General features: G+C 48.1%; 1 protein-coding gene across 3 annotated transcripts in view; it reads right to left on the bottom strand.

Moving 5' to 3' along the window:
- Window positions 1-20212, bottom strand: part of BICRAL (BICRA like chromatin remodeling complex associated protein) — an 84995-nt gene that overhangs the window by 49334 nt on the left and 15449 nt on the right. For all 3 annotated transcript variants that reach the window (XM_084752980.1, XM_084752981.1, XM_084752982.1), the window contains one exon: window positions 14361-14590. The gene's annotated coding sequence lies outside the window, so the exon portion shown is untranslated. The remainder of the gene's footprint in view (window positions 1-14360; window positions 14591-20212) is intronic.

Raw genomic sequence — 20212 nt, 5'->3', positions numbered from 1 at the left:
CCCAAGTGCTGGGATTAAAGGCGTATGCCACCACACCCAGACTTTTCTCTTCTTTTTTCATCTTTCTTCTTTGAGATGGGGTTTTTTCTCAAGTGCTCTGCCTCACAGCCTCCTCAGTAGCTGGACCACAAGTACATGTGAGCACCCCAGGGACAGGCAGTTTCCAGACCAAACAGATGCGGCCGTCCCCCTGGAGAGTTACTACACCCTACAGGCTGCCTCTCCATGGCAACTTAGAAGGCAGACTGCCCGTCTGTTTAATGAAAGCCTGCCTTTCCCCAAGTCCACTTCCTCACTTATCAGGTCCCAGAAGGCCCAGCATAGCCCTCCTTTCCAACAGAAACCTTACAAGTGGAAGCCGCATACATGAGCTTACATTTTTAAGTAGCAATCCTGTGTGTATGTTGATGGCACTTAACGCATGCCTTAGTACATGCCATCTCTGGGCCACCTGTTAGGACACCACTTTTACATTTATGGAGAGAGGAAAGGGCAGGTGAAAGTGAGTGTGCTCACACAAACGTATGCATAGCAAAAGGGGTCCAGGTATCAAGCTCAGGAACTCAGGCTCATAAGGCTAGTGCTCTTACACACTGGGCCACCGCCCTGAGTCTGCGCTCCAAATCCTTACAAGTAAAATTAACTTTATTATAAGTAGCCCAGCATATCTAAGATAGTAATTAGAACATGTAATTAATATAATAACAAGATACTTTATATTCTTGGTTTTTGTCTTTTTGAGATAGGGTTTCTTTGTGTTGCCTTGGTTTCCTGGAACTTGCTCTGTAGACCAAGCTGGCCTTGAACTCTGAGACCCTCCTGCCTCTTCCTGTGCTGGGATTAAAGGTTGTGCCACTGCCCAGCATAATCTTTATACTCTTGTATGGCCTTTGTTTTTAATTAATTAATTAATTAATTATACAGTGTTTGCCTGCAGGCCAGAAGAGGGCGCCAGATCACATTATAGATGGTTATGAGCCACCACATGGTTGCTGGGAATTGAACTCTGGACCTCTGGAAGAGCAGACAGTGCTCTTAACCTCTAAGCCATCTCTCCAGCCCTTGTGAGTGGTGTCAACCACATCTCAGTGCTAATAGCCATGTGTAACTATTGGCCACTACATTAGAATTTAGGTGTAAAAACTTTCAGAGAACTTGGGTTAGGAAAATATTGACGAGCTGGGCACAGTGGTACATGCCTGTAATCCCAACATTTAGGGAGGCAGAGGCAGGCAGATCTCTGTGAGTGCGAAGCCAGCCTGGTCTACAAACCCTGCCTTGAAAACCAAACCAAACCAAATCAAACCAAACCAAACCAAAAAACCCTCCAACCCCCCCCCCCACGTCTGTCTTATTGTTTTTATCCAGGTGTGGGCATGCAGGGCTACTTTGGACGGTTGGCAGCAGCTGACTATGATTTGCCTCATGCTCTAGTAGAAGCATAGTTTGCCTGTTGCAGATAGACTTTGGAATTCTGGGAACCTTTCAGAGGGTATATAAATGCGAGGACGCCGCCGAGAGGCCGGGGCTGTGATTGTTGGTCATTTAGGGAGGGTGGTAGCATTTTGCTAATAGCCGTGGTCAAAGAAGAAACAATAGGAAAGAAATTAGATTCGAGGATTTTCCTATTTCCTCTCTCCCCTCCATCCCTGTCACCTCCTATCTACTGTTAGGGGGTAAAATGGGGGTGGGGGTGGGCTAAAGGTAGAGAAAAAGAAGAACCCACAAAATAGCCAAGAGTAGCCACAGGAGTTACTAGGAGAGCCCTGGGTGCATCTTCAGCCCTGAGCTTGATGTTCTGCTCTTTGTGTGCTATTTGTGTATGGCGTGTGTGTGTATGGCTCACGTGTCTGAGTACACACGTGTGTGGAAGCTTGTGCACAAGTGTGGAGGTCTGAGGTGGTTACCAGACGTCTTCCTTGATTGATACCCACTTGTATTTATTGAGGCAGGGCCTCTCAATTGGACACCGAGTTTGCCAGCCACCTGGACTACCTAGCCAGCTTGCTCTGCTGACTCCATCTCCGGATCCGGGGTGCTGGGATTACAGGCAGCTGCCAGCCCGCCTGGCCTTTATTTGGGGGCCGGGGACCCAAAGTCCGGTCCTCCTGCTCACACAGTAAGTGTTTTGTGCACGGAGTCATCTCATCAGGTGTGAATTTGATCTTTCAGTGGGGGACGTAGATGGAATCTGCAGTGTTTCCCATCTTACATGCCATGCTGCAGAAAGCTCGGAAAGTATTATAAGAGTGAAAACCCTGAGGCCCATTCCTTCAGAGAGCTCCCAGGGTCGGGGAAGAACGCATGGTGAACTGAGATCTGTCAGTTACCAATGCTGGCAGCTACAGTGCTTTTTGTTTTTTTGTTTGTTTTTGTTTTTTTGAGATAGGGTTTTGAGACAGGCTAGCTACAGTGATTACAAAAAAAAAAAAAGATTTTGTTTATTATGTATACAGTGCTCTGCCTGCATGAATGTGAGTGCCAGAAGAGGGTACCAGATCTCATTATAGATGGTTGTGAGCCACCTTGTGGATGCTGGGAATTGAACTCAGGAGCTCTGGAAGATCAGCCAGTGCTCTTAACCTCTGAGCCATCTCTCCAGCTCCACTACAGTGATTTTATTACGTTTCCCCCAATTGGCTGTCTCACTTGAAAACTCTGACTTTGTGATGTGCGAGTAAAAGCTTCTAATGATTGGGTCTCATGTTTAGTTCACTTCAGAAAGGATCCTCACTCGAGGGCCTTCCCAGCCCTCTCTCCCACACAGCTTTCTCTCCTCACTGCCCGCTGCTTCAGGCAATCTCCACCTCACTCTTCCTTTCCCATCTAAATCCCTCTTCCCCACTGAAAATGTCCCTGGCTAGTGCTTCCAGGGAGAACCGATGTACACTAACGAGCTACCACCACTGACACATCTCCGGGAAACGCTATTTCATCTCTCAGGTGAAAATAGACAAAGATCCCTCTGCCTTCATCCTTTCCCTCTTAAAATCTGTCCTCTATGTTAAGAGTACCCCTAAAGGGGGCTGGAGAAATGGCTCAGAGGTTAAGCTCACTGACTGCTCTTCCAGAGGTCCTGAGTTCAATTCACAGCAACCACATGGTGGCTCACAACCATCTATTGTGGGAGCTGATGCCCTCTTCTGGCATGCAAGTGTACATGCAGGCAGGATACTGTAAACATAATAAAAAAAAGAAAGTAAACATATGTGAACAAAAGCCTAAATTACAGCTTCTGTGACAAGACCTTTTGTTTGTCTGTTTGTTTTATTTTACTGGGGGGAGGAGAGGGATTTTGGTGCATGACGTGTAAATGAGTCCAGGACAGTCAAGAAACCCTGTCTCAAAAAAAAAAAAAAAAAAAAAGAGGAAGAAACCCCATTCCCATTTCTGTAAAAGCCAAACTCCCCGTTTCATGTTCAACTTAGTTGTCTATGATGACCTCACAGATTCTTTGTGTCTCCTTTTCCCAGCATTCATGAAGCTGCCAAGCCTGGGCTCACCAGACATGCTCTGCACCCAGCTACATCACCTGCCCCAATGCTCTCTCCAAGTGCTCTGTATTAATTAGCATAATGAATATTTGGGAGGGGCTCACGAGATGGATGGCAGGGGAGGGGCCACTTGCCTCCAAGCCTGACAACTTGAGTTCGATCCCTAGAAACCAAATGATCGGAGATCCAACTCTCACAAGCTGTCCTCTGACCTTTACTCTCAAATTGTACCCACACACCCACACACTCAAAGTAATGTCTGATAGGGTTGGAGGTGTGGCTTGGTGGCACAACACTTCCCTTGGCATGGTTTGATCCCTGGTACCAAACCAACCAACCAGGAGGGCAAATCCACAGAATAATAGGAGAAAGGTTAGGTTATTTAAAAGTAAAACTTAAAAGGATAGAAAGTTAGTTTTGTTGTTGTTGTTGTTGTTTTTCCCCAGGCGGGGTCTCATTACGTAGAACAGGTTGGCCTTGAATTCACAGACATCCTTCCACGTCTGCCTCCCAATTGCTGGGGTTAAAAGGCATGACACACTACGCCTGACATGGATGGAAAACACTCTGAAGATGAATATATAGAATATCCAAGCCAGGCGCAGTGGCGCACACATGTAACCCCAGCACTCGGGAGGCAGAGGCAGGCGGGTCGCTGTGAGTTCGAGGCCAACCTGGTCTACAAAGGGAGTCCAGGGCAGCCAGGGATACACAGAGAGACCCTGTCTCGGAAAAAGAAAAAAAAAAAGAAAAAAGAAAGAAAGAAAGAAAAGAAAATCTCTAATTCATCGTCACGGTGGGGATGTCCTTGACGCTCTGACCTTGCTTTCCAAGTGCTAACACAGCAGGCGTGCAGCGCCACATCTGGTTTACGCTGTCCTTGCCTGAACCCAGAGCACTGTGCACACTGTGAAAGCTCTGCCCACTCACCCTCAGTCCCTTACTGTACATCTTAAATCACTCTAGACAACTCACACTGTCAGACACAGTGTAACTGCTATGCAGCAGCTGGGAGGCTGTGTTGTTGACAAGGTGATGAGCCTGGGTTTCTCTGAATATTTGCCACCCGCAGTCAGTTGAATCCTTAGGGCGAACATGGACAAGCTGACTGTATTTATGAAGTGTCTCAGATATCAAGGATAAGCTTGTTTCTTTTTGCATGTGTTACATGTGTAGTATGCACATGTAACTGATGTTCAAAGTGTTAGTGCACGTGACTGTGCGCATGTGTCTGTATGTGGAAATCTGACACTGGAGTCTGTCTGCTCTGCACCTTACTCTTTGGGGAAGGGTCTCATCTGAGCTCTCCAGGTGGTAGGCTAGCCAGCCAGCCTGCTTCGAGGCCCATCACCACCTTCCTACAACCAGAATTACAGGTGGGCGGGGCCACTTGGGTTCCGGGGATCTGAACTCTTAACTGGTCCAATTGCACAGCAAGCAGCTTACTTACCAAGCCATCTCCCCTGCCCGCCCCACCACCGCAAGCGTATTTTAAGTGATAATGCATTAGTGTGTGACACTATCTTGCAATTTTACATTCAGCTACGCTTCTCTTTTTTCTTTTTTTTTTTTTGGTTTTTCGAGACAGGGTTTCTCTGTGTAGTCTTGGCTGTCCTGGACTCACTTTGTAGACCAGGCTGGCCTCGAACTCACAGCAATCCACCTGCCTCTGCCTCCCGAGAGCTGAGATTAAAGGCATGTGCCACCATGCCCGGCAAGCATCTTTTTTTCAAACGGTATGGTTACCCCATTTTTCTTGGTACCATTCTCTTTTCATTCTGGGTTATCGTGTCTCGTGTACATTATGTGTGCTGCGACAGAAAATGAATCCTGTGTACTTTATGTGACACTGAAAGTCTTGACTGGTTGAGTTTGTTTGTTGTTTGAGACTGGGGTTTATGTAGTCCTGTTCGGGAACTTGTCATATACATCAGGCTGGCCTCGAACTCACAAGTGAGTAAGTACCTCTGCCTCCTGAGTGCTGGGATCACACTTGGCCAAAGGTCCTGCTTGTAAAGAAAAGCAGACCTCTGAAGTAAAACAGTTGTTTTTTAAAAAGCTACATGGAAAGGCAGGTATGGTGGTGAATGTTTGTAATCCCAGCACTTGGAGCTGGATCTGCCAGTAATTCAAGGCCAGACTCTGAAGGGAAGAAAAGAAAGGAAGGGTGGGCAATAAAAAGTAGACACTGGGCTGGGCGTGGTGGCACACGCCTTTAATCCCAGCACTCGGGAGGCAGAGGCAGGCGGATCGCTGTGAGTTCAAGGCCAGCCTGGTCTACAAAGTGAGTCCAGGACAGTCAAGGCTACACAGAGAAACCTTGTCTCAAAAAAAAAAAAAAAGAAAAAAAAGTAGACACAGCTCTAAACACATCCCAGTGGAAAGCCTTTTTTTCCCTCTCAATTGTGATCTCACCTAGAGAACCCAGGTTAGACTGCCACAATTTCTAACGTTAAATGTTCACAGATCTGAGGAATCAGAATATAAACATGAGTTAGAATTAATTAGCCTATTTCTAAGTACACGTATTTGCATTTCTAGGAAATCTCAGTGTTTGAAGAAAATATAAATATGGTTTGCTTTGTTTATATTAAAAGCTGAAAGTAAGGCGGGGTGGTGGTGGTGCACGCCTTTAATCCTGGCAGAGACAGAGGCAGAAGCCGGTGGATCTCTTGAGTTTGAGCCAGCCTGGTCTACAGAGCAAGTTCCAGGACAGCAAGGGCTACACAGAGCAACCTTGTCTTGAAAAAACAAAACTGAAAGTAATTTCAAATCAAACCCACAAAACCAGGCTGCAGTTAGGAGCACTGACTGCTCTTACAGAGGATGCAGGTTTGATTCCCAGCACCCACATGGCATTTCATAAATGCCTCTAACTGCAGTTCCAAAGAATCTCTGACACCCTCTTCTGGCCTCCAAGGGTGCTGTATACATGTAGCCCACATACACAAATGCAGGCAAACCATCTAGACACATTAACTGGGGCTGGAGTGATGACTCGGGGGTTAAGAGCACTGACTGCTCTTACAGAGGATGCAGGTTCAATTCCCAGCACCCATATGGCAGCTCACAGACGTCTGTAACTCCTGTCGCAGAGGCTCTGATGCCCCCACACAAGCATACACGTAGGCAAAACCCCAATCCACATAAAAATTGAAAAAGTAATAATAGACAAAAGTAAAAATAAGTAAAAGTCTTTTTAAAACAAAACCACAGAAACAAAATTGACTTTTACCAGGCGCGTGGCGCACGCCTTTAATCCCACCACTCGAGAGGCAGAGGCAGGCTGATCGCTGTGAGTTCGAGGCCAGCCTGGTCTACAAAGTGAGTCTAGGACAGCCAAGGCTACACAGAGAAACCCTGTCTTGAAAACAAAAACAAAAAAACAAAAAGAAATTGACTTTTAATCAGGCACAAATGCAATCCCAGCATACGAGATGCTGAGGCAGGAGGACCATTGTGAGTTTGAGCCCAGGCTCTGCTATGAAATGAGGTTCTAGGTCAGCCAGAGCTACATAGTGAGCCCTTGTCTCAAAACAAAAACAGGTTGGGAGTGAATGTGTGACTGGCCCGTCTGAAGCCCTGGGGGTCTTCCCAGCACCATATATAATGGGAGTGTCGGCTCAGGCCGGTAAAGAGATGTCTCAGAAACAAATCACCTTACTGCTGAGAATCTACCCTCCTGGGGCACTGGATACAAAGCGAGCCATTACTATTACAGGAGTCTATTATAGTCGTGTGCAGAGGCTGGGGTCTGTTCTCTCCACCCCGGCATATGCAGGTGTCAGGTTCACCTCAGCTGGGCTTACCACTGAATCACCTCTTCTCAGCAGCCTGTCCTAAACTTAGACTCAAGTGACCCTCCTACTTCATCCTCCTAAGCAGCTTGGTCCCTGGGTCTTCTCAGCCTGTGCCACAGCAAAGTGCCATCGAGCTGACTTAGGTTAGTTTTCATTCCTAAGACCCCCAAATTCTTAGTTCCCTTGGCAGTGGACCTCAGGCAAGCCACTTGTTCCTTCCTAACGCAGAGATGGGGGATAGAATCTGAGTTCTTCTGAGACTTTATTATGGATTTATTTTTGAGACAGGGTCTGAGCATGTAGCCTTGTCTGGCCTTGACCCAGTATAGACCGCACTAGCCTCAAGCTCACAAATCCCCCTGCTTCTGCCCCTAGAGAATTGGGACTAAAAGTGTGTGCCACCATAGCAACGTTAGCATCCACTAGCTAGCCATCAGGGTGCGAGGTAGGATACAGTCTAACAGGTTTCTTGGGCTCCCCATTTCTTCTGTATGAAATGTTTACATTCTAGCCAGGAACGAAGTTGGATTGGCAGAGAAGCCACTTTGAGAGGCAACACCTGGCCTGACATCTGGCCTTTGATTCTGCTAATGCAATGTTTCATGTGTTTGCTGCCAGTGAGCCAAAGAAGCCACAAGAACAGGAAGTGTTCAACTTACAACTTTATTAAGAAAGTGAGAGGTAAACAAGTCACGACTTGTTACAACTTTGGTTAGGACTAAGGGGGACGTAGGGAGATGTCAGGGTTTGTCCTGAATGGAAGGCAGAGACTAGTGATGTGCCAGCTGCTCCTCCAAGCCCCGGGACCCGCTTCTCCCACCTTTCCTCAGAACCTGGTGGGCACTACAAATGCTCACAGGCCAGCACTGCCTCCCCCTGGGCTCTGGCTCCAGGCAGCCTGGGCACCACAGACAGACTCCCATCACAGGCTTCCCTTTAAGGCATCTTTTCTGCCCTGCCCCTGGACACTGCCCACTTCTCCATCCAGCACTCCTGGAGAGCTCTGCTCGACAGGGGGCATCTCAGTGGCTGTTTCTTTTACCCACTATTTCTATCCATCTAGGGCATTCTCCACAAACCTGTCCTTTCTACCTTCATCCCTAACAAATGACCCTGAATCATCTTAGCCAGTACTGCAGAAATCTATTTTGAATACATTTATCTCATTTTTAAAAAAATTAAAAATCCCCCTACTGTTACTCTGTAGCCACTTCAGGGGACAGGAACCTGAAGAAAATGTAACCACTAACTCGAAGAAACAAAAAGTTAAGGAATTTTATACATTTCTACTGGCATCCTTTAGATTTTTTTTCCCCTCAACACCCCTCCCTTCTCAGATGCAACTGTGCAAAGATCAGAAGGTCAAACGTGAGGCAGGAAAGAGCACTGTAGTGCTCTAGTGCAGAGTCTCCTGCCAGGCTTCAGCCATGACGTCAACACACCAGCAATGCTAGCTGAGGTCCCAATTGCGCAACAGACTTCCTTCTGAAACTAGTACCCGCTCATTCTTCCTCTAGTTGCTGGCCTTGCTTTCACAGAAACCCCTGAGAACACAAGAGGCGGCCCGTCCTCCTCGCTCACTTAGCTCCCTTTAACCTGTGCTCACGTTTGCTCTCCTCACCTCCATAAGCCTTGTTCTTAACGGCCTGGCCTCTGGTAGATACTCTCAGCTTGTGTGGAAGTGAACTTCTGGGTTGGCAAGCTGGCTCAGGAGGTAAAGCGTTTGCTGCCCAAGCCTTGGCCTTGATCCCCAGAAACATGCTAAAGGTGGAAAGAAAACTGACTTTGCCCTCCACACGCACACACCATGGCACACGTGTTCTCATCACGGACACAAAATGGGAAGGTTATTCTACCGCCCACCACTTACACCCCATTTTTTCTAAGCACTGCTGGACTCTCACTGCAGCACACTGCACCCTGCAAAGCCACTGGTCAGGGTGCTCAGCCACTGGTCAGAGTGCTCAGCCACAGTATCAACTTGTCACCAGCATTTGCAGGAGATAAAATATTGTCGTTTCCCTCAAGGTTTCACACTTGTTCTTAGATGCTTCTGTGATCACACATGATTCTGGCTGCTCTTAGGACCATCCACAAGCTAGTGACTGACTTCTAACAGGCTAACTTCAGGCCTGGCAGTTCCACAGGCGTTCCCCTGACCACAGTGCCCATCTTGTCTTCTCCAAATGGTACGTGGCACCATGTAAGACTTGGCCCACAAATGTGAAGGCATTCCTTTTTTGGGGGTGGGGTGGGGGTTGGAGACAGGGTTTCTCTGTGTAGCTCTGGCTTTCTGGACTCATTTTGTAGACCAGGCTGGCCTTGAATTCACAGTGACCGGCCTCAGTCTCCCGAGTGCTGGGATTAAAGGCATGTGCTACCATACCCAGTTTATGCAGGCATTCTTTGTATGTGTGTGTTTCAAGACAAGTTTTCTCTGTGTTAGCTAGCCTTGACTGTCCTGGACTCGCTTTGTAGACCAGGGAGGCCTTGAACTCACAGCGATCCGCCTGCCTTGGCCTCCCGAGTGCTGGGATTAAAGGCGTGTGCCACTCCCGCCCAGCCCTGTCCAGGCATTCTTAAGATTCCATCCTGTCTTGCAGAGCCAGCCTATTGTGTAAATCTTTCTAATCCTACCTTACACAAAGCAGCCAGTGATGGCTGTAAAAAGCATGAGGCTCTTTGCACCTGTACTCCAAGGCAGGAGGATCGCATGAATGCAGAAGCTTGAGATCATCCAAGCAATAACAGCAATACCGTGAGACTTTGTTTCAAAACAACAACAACAAAAACAAGCTCAGCAGAGGACTGCTTCTCTGTATGCAGGAAGCCCCGGGTTTCCAAACTCCCGTGCCGCCCTATCATCGCCTGCTCGGACCCTACAATGGCTTTTCACTGTTATAGGACAAAAATCTACACATTCCCTGACTGGCCTAATCAAAGCCACCCCAAAGCAGCTCCGCAACATTCTCCTCCTCCCCCTCGCAGTCTGCGCTCTACAGAGGCTTGGAGTGGCAGCTTTTGAGATGGCTGACACAAGCTCAAGTCTCAGCTCACATCTCGTCCAGGAAACTCTACCAGCCAAGACGGCCGTTCCCAATTCCATCTGTAATTACTGCTTGTTTCCTCCCACTGCCTGTAAAGACCATGAGTTCAGACGTCTTGTTTTAAATTCCACTAAATACTTTAGAGTTACTCTGTCCCTATAAGCTAATTTAGAGAAACATTATTTTAAAGCTTTCAGATTTTTGTCAAAGACTACAATCACTTTGGAATAAATTTGTATTTTTGGCTTTTTGTGTGCATGTATGTGTGTGTGTGTGTGTTTCCTCTTTCTGAGACAGGGTTTCTCTGTGTAGCCTTGGCTGTCCTGGACTTGCTTTGTAGACCAGGCTGGCCTCCAACTCCCAGTGATCACCCTGCCTCCTGAGTGCTGGGATTACAGGCGTGCACCTCCAAGCCTGGCTAAGTCTTCTATTTTTTAAGCTGTACAACGGTCTTGCCTACTTGGCTTGGCTGGCCTTGAAGGAGGGCAGTTCCTGGCCTAACTCTGTGGGTTTCTCTCTGGCTGCTTCCATCTTAATCTTGCCTCATGAATCACCTTGAATTCTAGGAACAAACAGGACTGCCTGATACACATCAGTGGCCTGGGGAGCCGTCAGCCTGCAGGACTGCCCAACCCCAGTGACTGTAGTGCTGAGCTGGCCACCTGGAGCAGGAGCAACTCGCTTCCGCTGAACCAGACAAACCTGAACAGGACCACCTTCATTCCACCTGTGCCTCTTGCCTTCCTGGCCCAGTTCTTCCTGTTTAAGCTCAAAATCAGCTGGGGAGGGACCTCAGTGAGAAATGTCAGCACCTGCAAGAGGGGCTTGCGGTCAGGAGCCCCTTATTCAGTCCCTATTCCCAATGTGGCTACAGGGATTAAGCTTTTCCCGTTACCCCCTCTTATTGGTGTACTGAGACCAGTGTGGCAGAGCCTAGCCTGCTGGGACGGCCAGAGGCGGGGCTTCTGCCCTAAGCACTTCAGTAACAGGGCCATGGAGATGGCTGGGGGAATGCCTAACGACCTGAGCTCCGTCTCCAGGACCCACATGCTGGAAAGCAAACTCAGCGCTAAGATTTCAAACTCTCGGGACTAGCTCGACTTTACGCAAGGAAATGTTTTCAATGACAATAAATGGCAGAAGGGGGAAAAAAACAATGTGAGCAGTCACCAAAATAATGTGGACTTCAACTCTGACGTCGCAACGCCCCACCCCCATGACGCCCAGCAACAGTACACGCTAGTCCCCTATCTGCACTGTACTTGGCTCTCCCTTAGGGCTCTCAAGCAGCAGTCTCTTCCTCAGACTTGTCTCTGATGAGCAGAGGCCAGGATTTCAGTTCTGGAGGGGAAGCGCCATGTTAAAACCGAACACAGACAGTCTTGGTACAAAGAACGGAGATGGCTTATGTGGGTCCCCCAGTTAATTCTGATGCTCAGATTCAGAAATGAGAGCCGTATTGCTTCTGAGGGGGATGCCATTTTTTGCTGCCTAAAATGGTGGTGTGACCCTGAACAACTGGATTAATAAAACAGCATTTCAGAATGACAGAATAAACCGAAGTTCCTGGGATGGACTTGTCCAATGTGTGGCAGGACTGCTGCAGGGCCCCTGTACCCACTACCTCCCTATTGTATTCTCACACACACAAAGAACACCAATGTCACTATGTTTCCTTTACCTACTAGAAAATTAACTATTTCCATCTCCAAAGGCCTTCCTGTCTGTGCTTTCCAGACTTCTCTCCTGGAACATTTTAAGATCCCTACACAGCTTTAGCATTTATCGTTAAAAGGAAAACTTGAGTGGTTTTTTTTTTTTACAGTGAAAACTGCATTTGGAAGCTTATTTTAATTTCTTCACATAAGAGTTTTAAGAAAATCTTATCATTCTTGAAGTACTATGAAGGCCTAAAGCAGAAATCACTTGCAACCGTCACGATCCACACACTCTGATGACTATAGAGCCAGGTCTTTTCCAGACTGTTTTAAAATACAACCCATCAGATACAAACGGACAGAAGAGAATGCGGAGAAGCTACCTTGTCCTTGGCTTTGTAAAAAGCCGGGACTCTAACCTCAGTAATCAAGGGGACCATGTAAAGGGTGCCCCCCCACACCCCCAAAGTCCGGCCCTCAGCCCGACCTGAGAGACTTAAGCCCGAGATCAAAGGAGAAAACGCACAGGGATGCGGGGAGACCGGGAGGGAGCCCATCCTCCGAGGGACCCGACCGACCCCACTATTTTCTGCCCGTGACAATCGAGAGCAAGCAGCCGCCGCGGCCCCCTTTGCGCCCCGACCCGGCGAGCCAGCCTTTAGGGTCTGGGGTCGTAGCGGTCGCCCGGGTCTTCGCGGCCTCAACTCCGTGCACAGGGACCCGGCGGCCCGAGCGTGGCTCCGGGGGCTCCTCGGCTTCGGCGGCAATGGTGGCGGCGGGCCGGGCCGGGCTTCCACACTGGGCGCCGCCCGGGCCGCGAGGGAAGATGGCGGCCGCCGAGCAACTGCGCCACCAGCCCTGGCTACAGGCCAGGCCCAGCGCCATCTTAGCGCCCTCGAGCCCGCCGCCCCCACCCCGAGAAGCCGCTTTCAGGGCGACTCGGGAAGGGAGGCCCCGCGAAGGGGAAAAAAAAGGGAAGACCAGGACAAAATCTCAAAAAAAAAAAAAAAATCACAAAACCCAAACCCCACTCTCCGCCACAGCCCTCCGTCCCCCAGCCCGCGGGCTACCACGGGCCGAGCGCAGGGTGCCTCCCCCAGGCCCGGGCCGCGGATCCCCCGCAGGGCCTCCCCGCCGGCCGGGATCGGAGCCTAGGCCGGGGATGAGGCCCGGGGAGCCGTCCGTCCGTCCCCGCGCGGCCCCGGGCCCCGGCCTCTCCGCGCGCACAGCTGCCGCGGGCAGGAGGGAGCCGCCTGGGTGAAAATGGAGCCGGCTCCGGGCCGTCCCCGCCGCCTCCCTCCCCGGTCCGCCGCCGCCGCCGCCGCCGCGGGCTCCATTTTGCCGAGAAGCAAGAAAAGGCGATTCACACCCAAGAGCTCTCGGAGGGGAAGGGAGTGGGAGAGACGGAGAAGGGATCCAGGGGGTGTGTGAAGAAGCGAGGGGAGGAGATTGGGAAAGCTGATTTTTCTTGCTCGGCCGCCGTCACTCCAGGCCCTCCCTCGCCCCCTGCTCGCGGCCCCGCCGAGCCCCGCTCCCTCCTCCGCGGCTCCCGGGCGGCTCCGGGGGGCGGAATACACACCACACACACACACACACACACACACTCACTCACTCGCTCACACACACACCCTCGCTCACACCCGGCGCACACAACTAATTTGAAAGCGGCTCAATCAATGAGTCATTAAAAGGCTTCCCTCCCCTCCCCATCGCCAACCGCCACGCCGCCGCCTCCCCTCCTTTTTTTTTTTTTAATCCCACAACGACCCCCCCCCCTTTTCCCGGGCTCTCCCACTCCCCGCTCCAGAAATTTGCATCCGCAGATGGGGGGGGGTGAGAAGAAAAAGGAAGAGAGAGAGGGAAAAAAAAAAAAGGCAGGCGCCAGGCCCCCCACGCGGCCACGGCGCCCCCCGGCCGGCCGCCACCGCCGCCGCCCCCGGCCCACCCGCGCCCCCGCCCGAGACACTGAACTTGGTCTTCCCAGGGCCCCGGCGGCGCTGGGAGAGGCATCCACACTAGATTTCCCTTTTCTCCGTGTCCATTAAACATCCACCCACCACCACCACCATCACCCACCCACAAACCCACCCCCCCCCAAAAAAAAAAACACAGCCTTAGCCAATAGCTCTCTGGGCTGAAACCTAATATCCTGGTTTTGGCAACTCGGTGTTTAATTTGCTCCTCTTTCTTTTCTGTCTGGCTGGAGATCTATCTCCAGCTCTCCTCCCTCCCCCCTTCTCCCTTCTTCCCTCGCTTCTCCCCTCCCCGAAGGAAAAAAGAGGCAGAGGAAGGAGGTTGTGTTTTTTTTTTCTCCTTGAAATTTTTATCACAAAATTATAATACACTCAAAGGGAAACTCACCGTCATGAAAAAGCAGTGCCTTGTCAACGGGGTTTCTGCGCCATCGCACCAGGGGCGGCGGCGGCGGCGGCGGCGGCGGGCGCGGGGCGCGGGGCGCGGGCGCGGGAGCTCCAGGCCGAGCGGCGCCGGCCACACGCGCTCCGCTCTCTCTCTCGCTCACCCCCGCGCCGGGCGGCGGGCGCCCGGGCAGACGGCTCGCCTGCTCGTCTACCTCAAACTTCGGTTCTTGCCTAGTTTTAAAAAAAAAAGAAAAGAAAAGAAAGGAAAGAAAGAAAGAAAAAGAAACAGAAAAATTAGCATTTCTTTAATTAAAAATTTAAAAAATATATTTTTTAACCCGAGATCCTAGCCTGTTGATTTCTGTTTCTTTTGGGAAAAAAAATTTTTTTTTTGGTTAGGGGAGTAACTTTGAAATGTATTGGGGTCTATTTATGAAACAGGTTTATTTGTGTATCCTCCCTTCTCCCCCATGTACAAGATGTGAGTTGATTCTCCTTAGGGGCCCTGTATAACACACACACACACACACACACACACACACACACACACACACACACGCCAGTTTTAGCTTAACTTAGAGGGTAAAGAAACAAAAATTGGTTTAAAACTCCAAATAGAACCAGCTATAAGGGGGGGAAATAATTTGCTTATTAAAAAAAAAAAGCAATGCTTCTAACGTGGCAGATAAATCAGTTAGCTTTAAGTTTCTCTTTGCTATTCAACTTTACAATATCCCTTTGCACTCTGAAATGCTGTGAGGTCTTATCTGTGAAACTTGTACCTTAGGATTAAAAGGGAGAACTAACCTAGTGACTAAGGCGGAAGTTGGGTATTTATAGTGCTATCGTTTATCTTCATGTTTGTGGAACTAGCATTAAATAACTCCCATTCTTAAAAAGGAAGCTACAAACCCATTTAGCACCCCTTGGCCCAACCATAATTACCACCTGTTTTAAATTTCAAATTGTTGAGACTTCTTAAACCACCTAGTAGTACCCAAAACATTAGTATTCATTAGGAGAGTTCTTTGTAACCTAACTACTAACGCCCACAAAATATAGTGGGGAAGTTTGTGTCACTTGTTTTAAATAAATATCAGAAATAGGTTAGATGTGAATTGTACAACAACGCAATTCAGTCTTGAAGATAGACATTTGAGCCTAATTTTTTTTTCTGAAATTAATTTGTAAGGTCTTGTTGGTAAGCATTTGGAGAGCTCTAAATGAAATTATCCCCAGACTGAAATTCTTTAAACAGTGTTTGGGTTCTATATCCTTGAGTAAGAAACAAAACAAAACGTTAATGGCAGAGTTGGAAGTGTTGTCTAGTGAGTTTAGGTAAAGCAAAAGCATAGTCCACTGACTGACATCCTGGGTTCAACCCCAGCACACACACACACACACACACCTACACACACACACACTTTATGCGCCTTGTTTACTTATATAAACATATAATTAAACTACAGTTCAAATAAATGTGTCAAGGCTGCTGCCATACTTATGTGGCTACATTCAACAGCTTTTTCAAAAGCAAGCCACCTCATGATTTAGTAACTGCCACCCCACCATTTTATGTAATGTAGGCTTCCTATTTAGACCTGACTGAAAAATACATTCAGTGACTTAGTATCACATAGTATCTTATCTATCATTGAGATGCTTTTTCTTAGAAGCCTTTTGTTTGTTTGCCTGCTTTAAATTCAGCCAAGGCCTTCCTGAACCAGTAGTCCTCGCATAAATTAGCATATTTCTCTATACTTGCTAGTTGGACCAACTGGTTTTCTAATTGGCTTGGGAAACTTTTAAACATGTTTCTAAAGTGCCTTTGGATTGGTGGGGATTTAATTAGAATACCCATTGGAAGAACCGCATTATCAAAGAGCCCATGGAGTATGCATTGCAACCAGGGCAGGGCACGCCTTACAGCTGGTGCTCCAGGGCGCCAATGAAACATTCATGGATTTCAGGAAGAGCGCCTTCCTCATTGGCCAAAATCCCAAGGAAACCAGAAATCTCACTTTAACTCTGACCTACCACTGCCCTGAGTTGATCATCATACAACATGTGTGTATTAAATATAAGCATGCTGCACCTCATACATATGCCTTGATTATGTAGCTTTCAAGAACAAAATTCCTTTTTAAAAAGACGACCTAGGGCATTGCAGTGTTTTTAGTATAAGAACAGTGATGTACGCCGAGTGGCCGCTCAGAACTCAAGGCACTATTATTAATCACACCATCTGTCTATCCAAAGAACTGGCTCTGGAACTTAAGGACGAAATGAACCTAAGGTTGAATGACCCTGACCTTGCAAACCGGCTCTCAAAGCATTCAGGGATTTGTCGGGAGCCACTAGCCTACGAAGGGCTAATGAGAGAAGCCCCCGCTGGTGGTTTCCAGAACTTACCCCTCTGTCAAGCCTGACAAACGTCTTGGGAACCTGTAGTCTGGTTGGGTCAATGTCATGCCACAGTCCAGTGGAGAGGCGCAGGCCGAGGGGGCAACCCTTTAATTAGCCCAGACCTACCCAGAGACTACCAGTTGTCAAATCTAATTTTAAAACTGGGGGAGGGGTTTGCAAAATACTGGGACAGCAGAGGGGTCAATCTCAGTTTCCAGAAACCCTCACAGAGAAACAAAGGCAGCTTCTTAGAGTGTGCCCCAAAGGACTGGAAAAGCAGTGTAAATCGGGGACACACTTTTGCAACTAACACTTTGGAATCTAAAATTAGATTTATTTATTTTTATGTGCTTTGACGTTCCTCTGGAACTGGAATTATTGACAATTATGAACTGCCATGTGGGTGCTGGGAATTGAACCAGGGTCCTCTGGAAGAGCACTCAGTGCTCTTAACCATCTCTCTAGCCCAAAATTAGGAAGCTCGTTAAGATGACTTTTTCCCCCCAAAGGACCATTCTTTTTTCTTTTTCTTTTTCTTTTTTTTTTTTTTAATATTTTGCTTTATTTTATGTATGTGGGTGTTTTGTCTGCACTTCTGTGTCTACATCACATGCATGACTTGAGCTCAAAGAAGCCACTGGGTCCTCTGGGACTGGAGCTCCAGATGGCTGAGAGACTCCAGGACGAGGCTAGGAATCAAATGTGGGTTCTCTGCAAGAGTAGCCTGTGCCTTTAAGCCCTGAGCAGTCTCCTCAACCCAAGACCATTCTTTTTTGTTTTGTTTTGGTTTTTCTTTTCAACACAGCCTTGGCTGTCCTGGACTGTCTCAAACTCACAGAGCCACCACTGGCTGGCTCAATTCTTCAAGCTTATAAGAGTGTCTCCTTATTTATAAGGAACAAAAAGATTAATGCCTAAGCCAATATTTTCTTAGTCCAAATTCTCCGAAAGACTCTAGACTATTCTTAAATCGGCAGTGATGGTCCACACCTTTAATCCCAGCACTTGGGAAGCAGAGGTAGGGTGATGATCTCCTGTGAGTTTAAGGCCAGCCTGCTCTACAGATTGAGTTCCAGGACCGCTATGGCTATACAAAGAAACTTTGTTTTGGAAAAGAAAAAAAAAAGAGGCTGGGCATGGTGGCACTCAGGAGGCAGAGAGGCAGGTGAGTTCAAGGCCAACCTGGTCTACAAAGAGAGTCTAGGACAGCCAGGGCTGTTACACAGAGAAACTCTGTCTCAAAATAATTAATTAATTAATTAATTAATTGATAAAAGAGGGGGGGGATGGGTGTGGTGGTGCACACCTTTAATCCCAGCACTTCAGAGGCAGAGGCAGGCAGATCACTGTGAGTTCAAGTCCAGCCTGGTCTACAATGTGAGTCTAGGTCAGCCAAGGCTACACAGAGAAACCCTGTCTCAAAAAAAAAAAAAGAAAGAAAGAAAAAAAGATGGCTTTCCTGTATGTAAATGACCTTGAGTGCACTATCAACAACATAATCATATATAAGTATTCCCTTCTGTGTAAGTGACCTAGAAACAAGGGAAACCAGACACAGGAGAAGGGGGAAAAAAAATTAACCATTTCTGAAATGTTCTAGGATGTGCTTGGAACTTCAAATAAATAGGCCCAAAGTTCACCTAACAGTTAAGAATGAAACTGGGGTTAAAAATATAGCTCAGCCTAGTAAAATCCCCATCATTAGGGGAGTAAAGAAAATGAGCCCTTGCCTGGTCAGCCTTTCTTAGAAGAGATGCAGGCCAGAGAGACAGCTAGCTGGTAGCTGTGCCATCCACCAAGCCTCGGGACCTAAATTAGATTTCTGAGGCCCACAGGATAGAAGGCAAAAACCAAAAATGACTCTTCATCCATGTACCATGGCATGCTAACACACACACACACACACACACACACACACACACTCACTCACTCACAAAGAAATAAAACATAATTTAAAAAAGAAGATACAACAGGGGTAACCAAGTAGCACTGTGCACATGTGCACATGTGCATGCCAGCCAGATGTGCACACTGTGGAAATACAGGAGCATCGCCACAGGAGACGGCAAGTGTACAAGAAACTTTCTAAATGCTCAAGTTGGCAGATGGCTCCGTGGGCCTGATGACTTCCCATAGTGCAGACATGAGCCGAGTCCCACAAGGGGTCCTCTGTCCATCACAAGTGTGCCATGGCATGTGTGCGCCCAACACACACACACACACACACACACACACACACACACACATGCACACACATACATGCACACACCAAGACAATAAAAGAATGAAACTAGAATAAAATTTTGATTTCAGTTCTCAACGTGTATCAGTAAGGTGCATATCCCTATTCACACCTTTGCTTCTAAAAATTCAGAGAGCGCTGTAATCAGCCTACATGGGTTCAAATCCCGCCCGTGTCACTCACAATGTGGTGGCACTGGGCGAATCATCTCTCCCATCGTTCGGAACCTCAACTCCCTCATCTATAAAAGGAGGCTAATTATAGTACTCACCTCTGAGAGGTATTTTAAGGCATCAGGAACTAGTGCACAAAAGATGTTTTAGCAGGGCACTAGGAACCAGAGACGCCTGTAGACTCCTCCTGTGTGAGCAGCCAGTGGCAGGCTTCTACCGCTGGACCTAGGGGGTTATCTGAGTTTACCTCGTTTGTTTGAGACAGGATCTCATTATGTCCTTCCTTGCTGGCCTGGAACCCTCTATGAAGGCCAGGCTGGCCCCTTAACTCACAAGATTTGGCTGCACCTGCCTCCTGAGTGCTGGGTTTAAATATGTGGGCCACAATACAGGCCACTGTTACCTTTTATACAGGACGACTTCTGAGGGTAGGGAGGGTGGGATTGAGACAGGATCCCTCTGTGTAGCCCTGGTTGGCCCGGAACTTGCTATACAGACCAGGCTAGCCTGGAACTCACAGAGATATGCCTCTACCTCTAGAATGCTGGTCTTAAAAGCAAGCATCATCCCATCCTACCTCCCTGACCACCCCCCCCCCCTTTTTTTTTTACATCTTACTGCACATGTGTGTGAGCATAGATAGGCACATGACAGGCCACTCAAGTCATTCAGTTTGGCAGCAAGACTTTTTACCTGCTGACCTGGCTTGCCTATCCTTTGGCCTGCCTAGTAAATGTGTCTCTGTTTTCTGTTTGTAAAAAGGAGACAAGTGGGGGCTGGAGAGATGGCTCAGAGGTTAAGAACACCAACTGCTCTTCCAGAGGTCCTGAGTTCAATTCCCAGCAACCATATGGTGGCTCACAACCATCTATAATGTGATCAGATGCCCTCTTCTGGCCTGCATGCGTACATGCAGGTAAAGCACTGTATACATAATCATAAATAAATCTTAAAAAAAAAAAAAAGGAGACAAGCGATATGTGTATCTGAGGCTGGAGCGTGCGCTGATATAAAACCCTTGCTCAGCGCCTG

The sequence above is a fragment of the Acomys minous genome (genome assembly GCF_964271855.1).
Source record: "Acomys minous genome assembly, chromosome: 13".
Taxonomy (NCBI): Eukaryota; Metazoa; Chordata; class Mammalia; order Rodentia; family Muridae; genus Acomys; species Acomys minous.
Note: the sequence above shows the minus strand (reverse complement) of the source record. Positions and strands in the feature narration are given on the sequence as shown.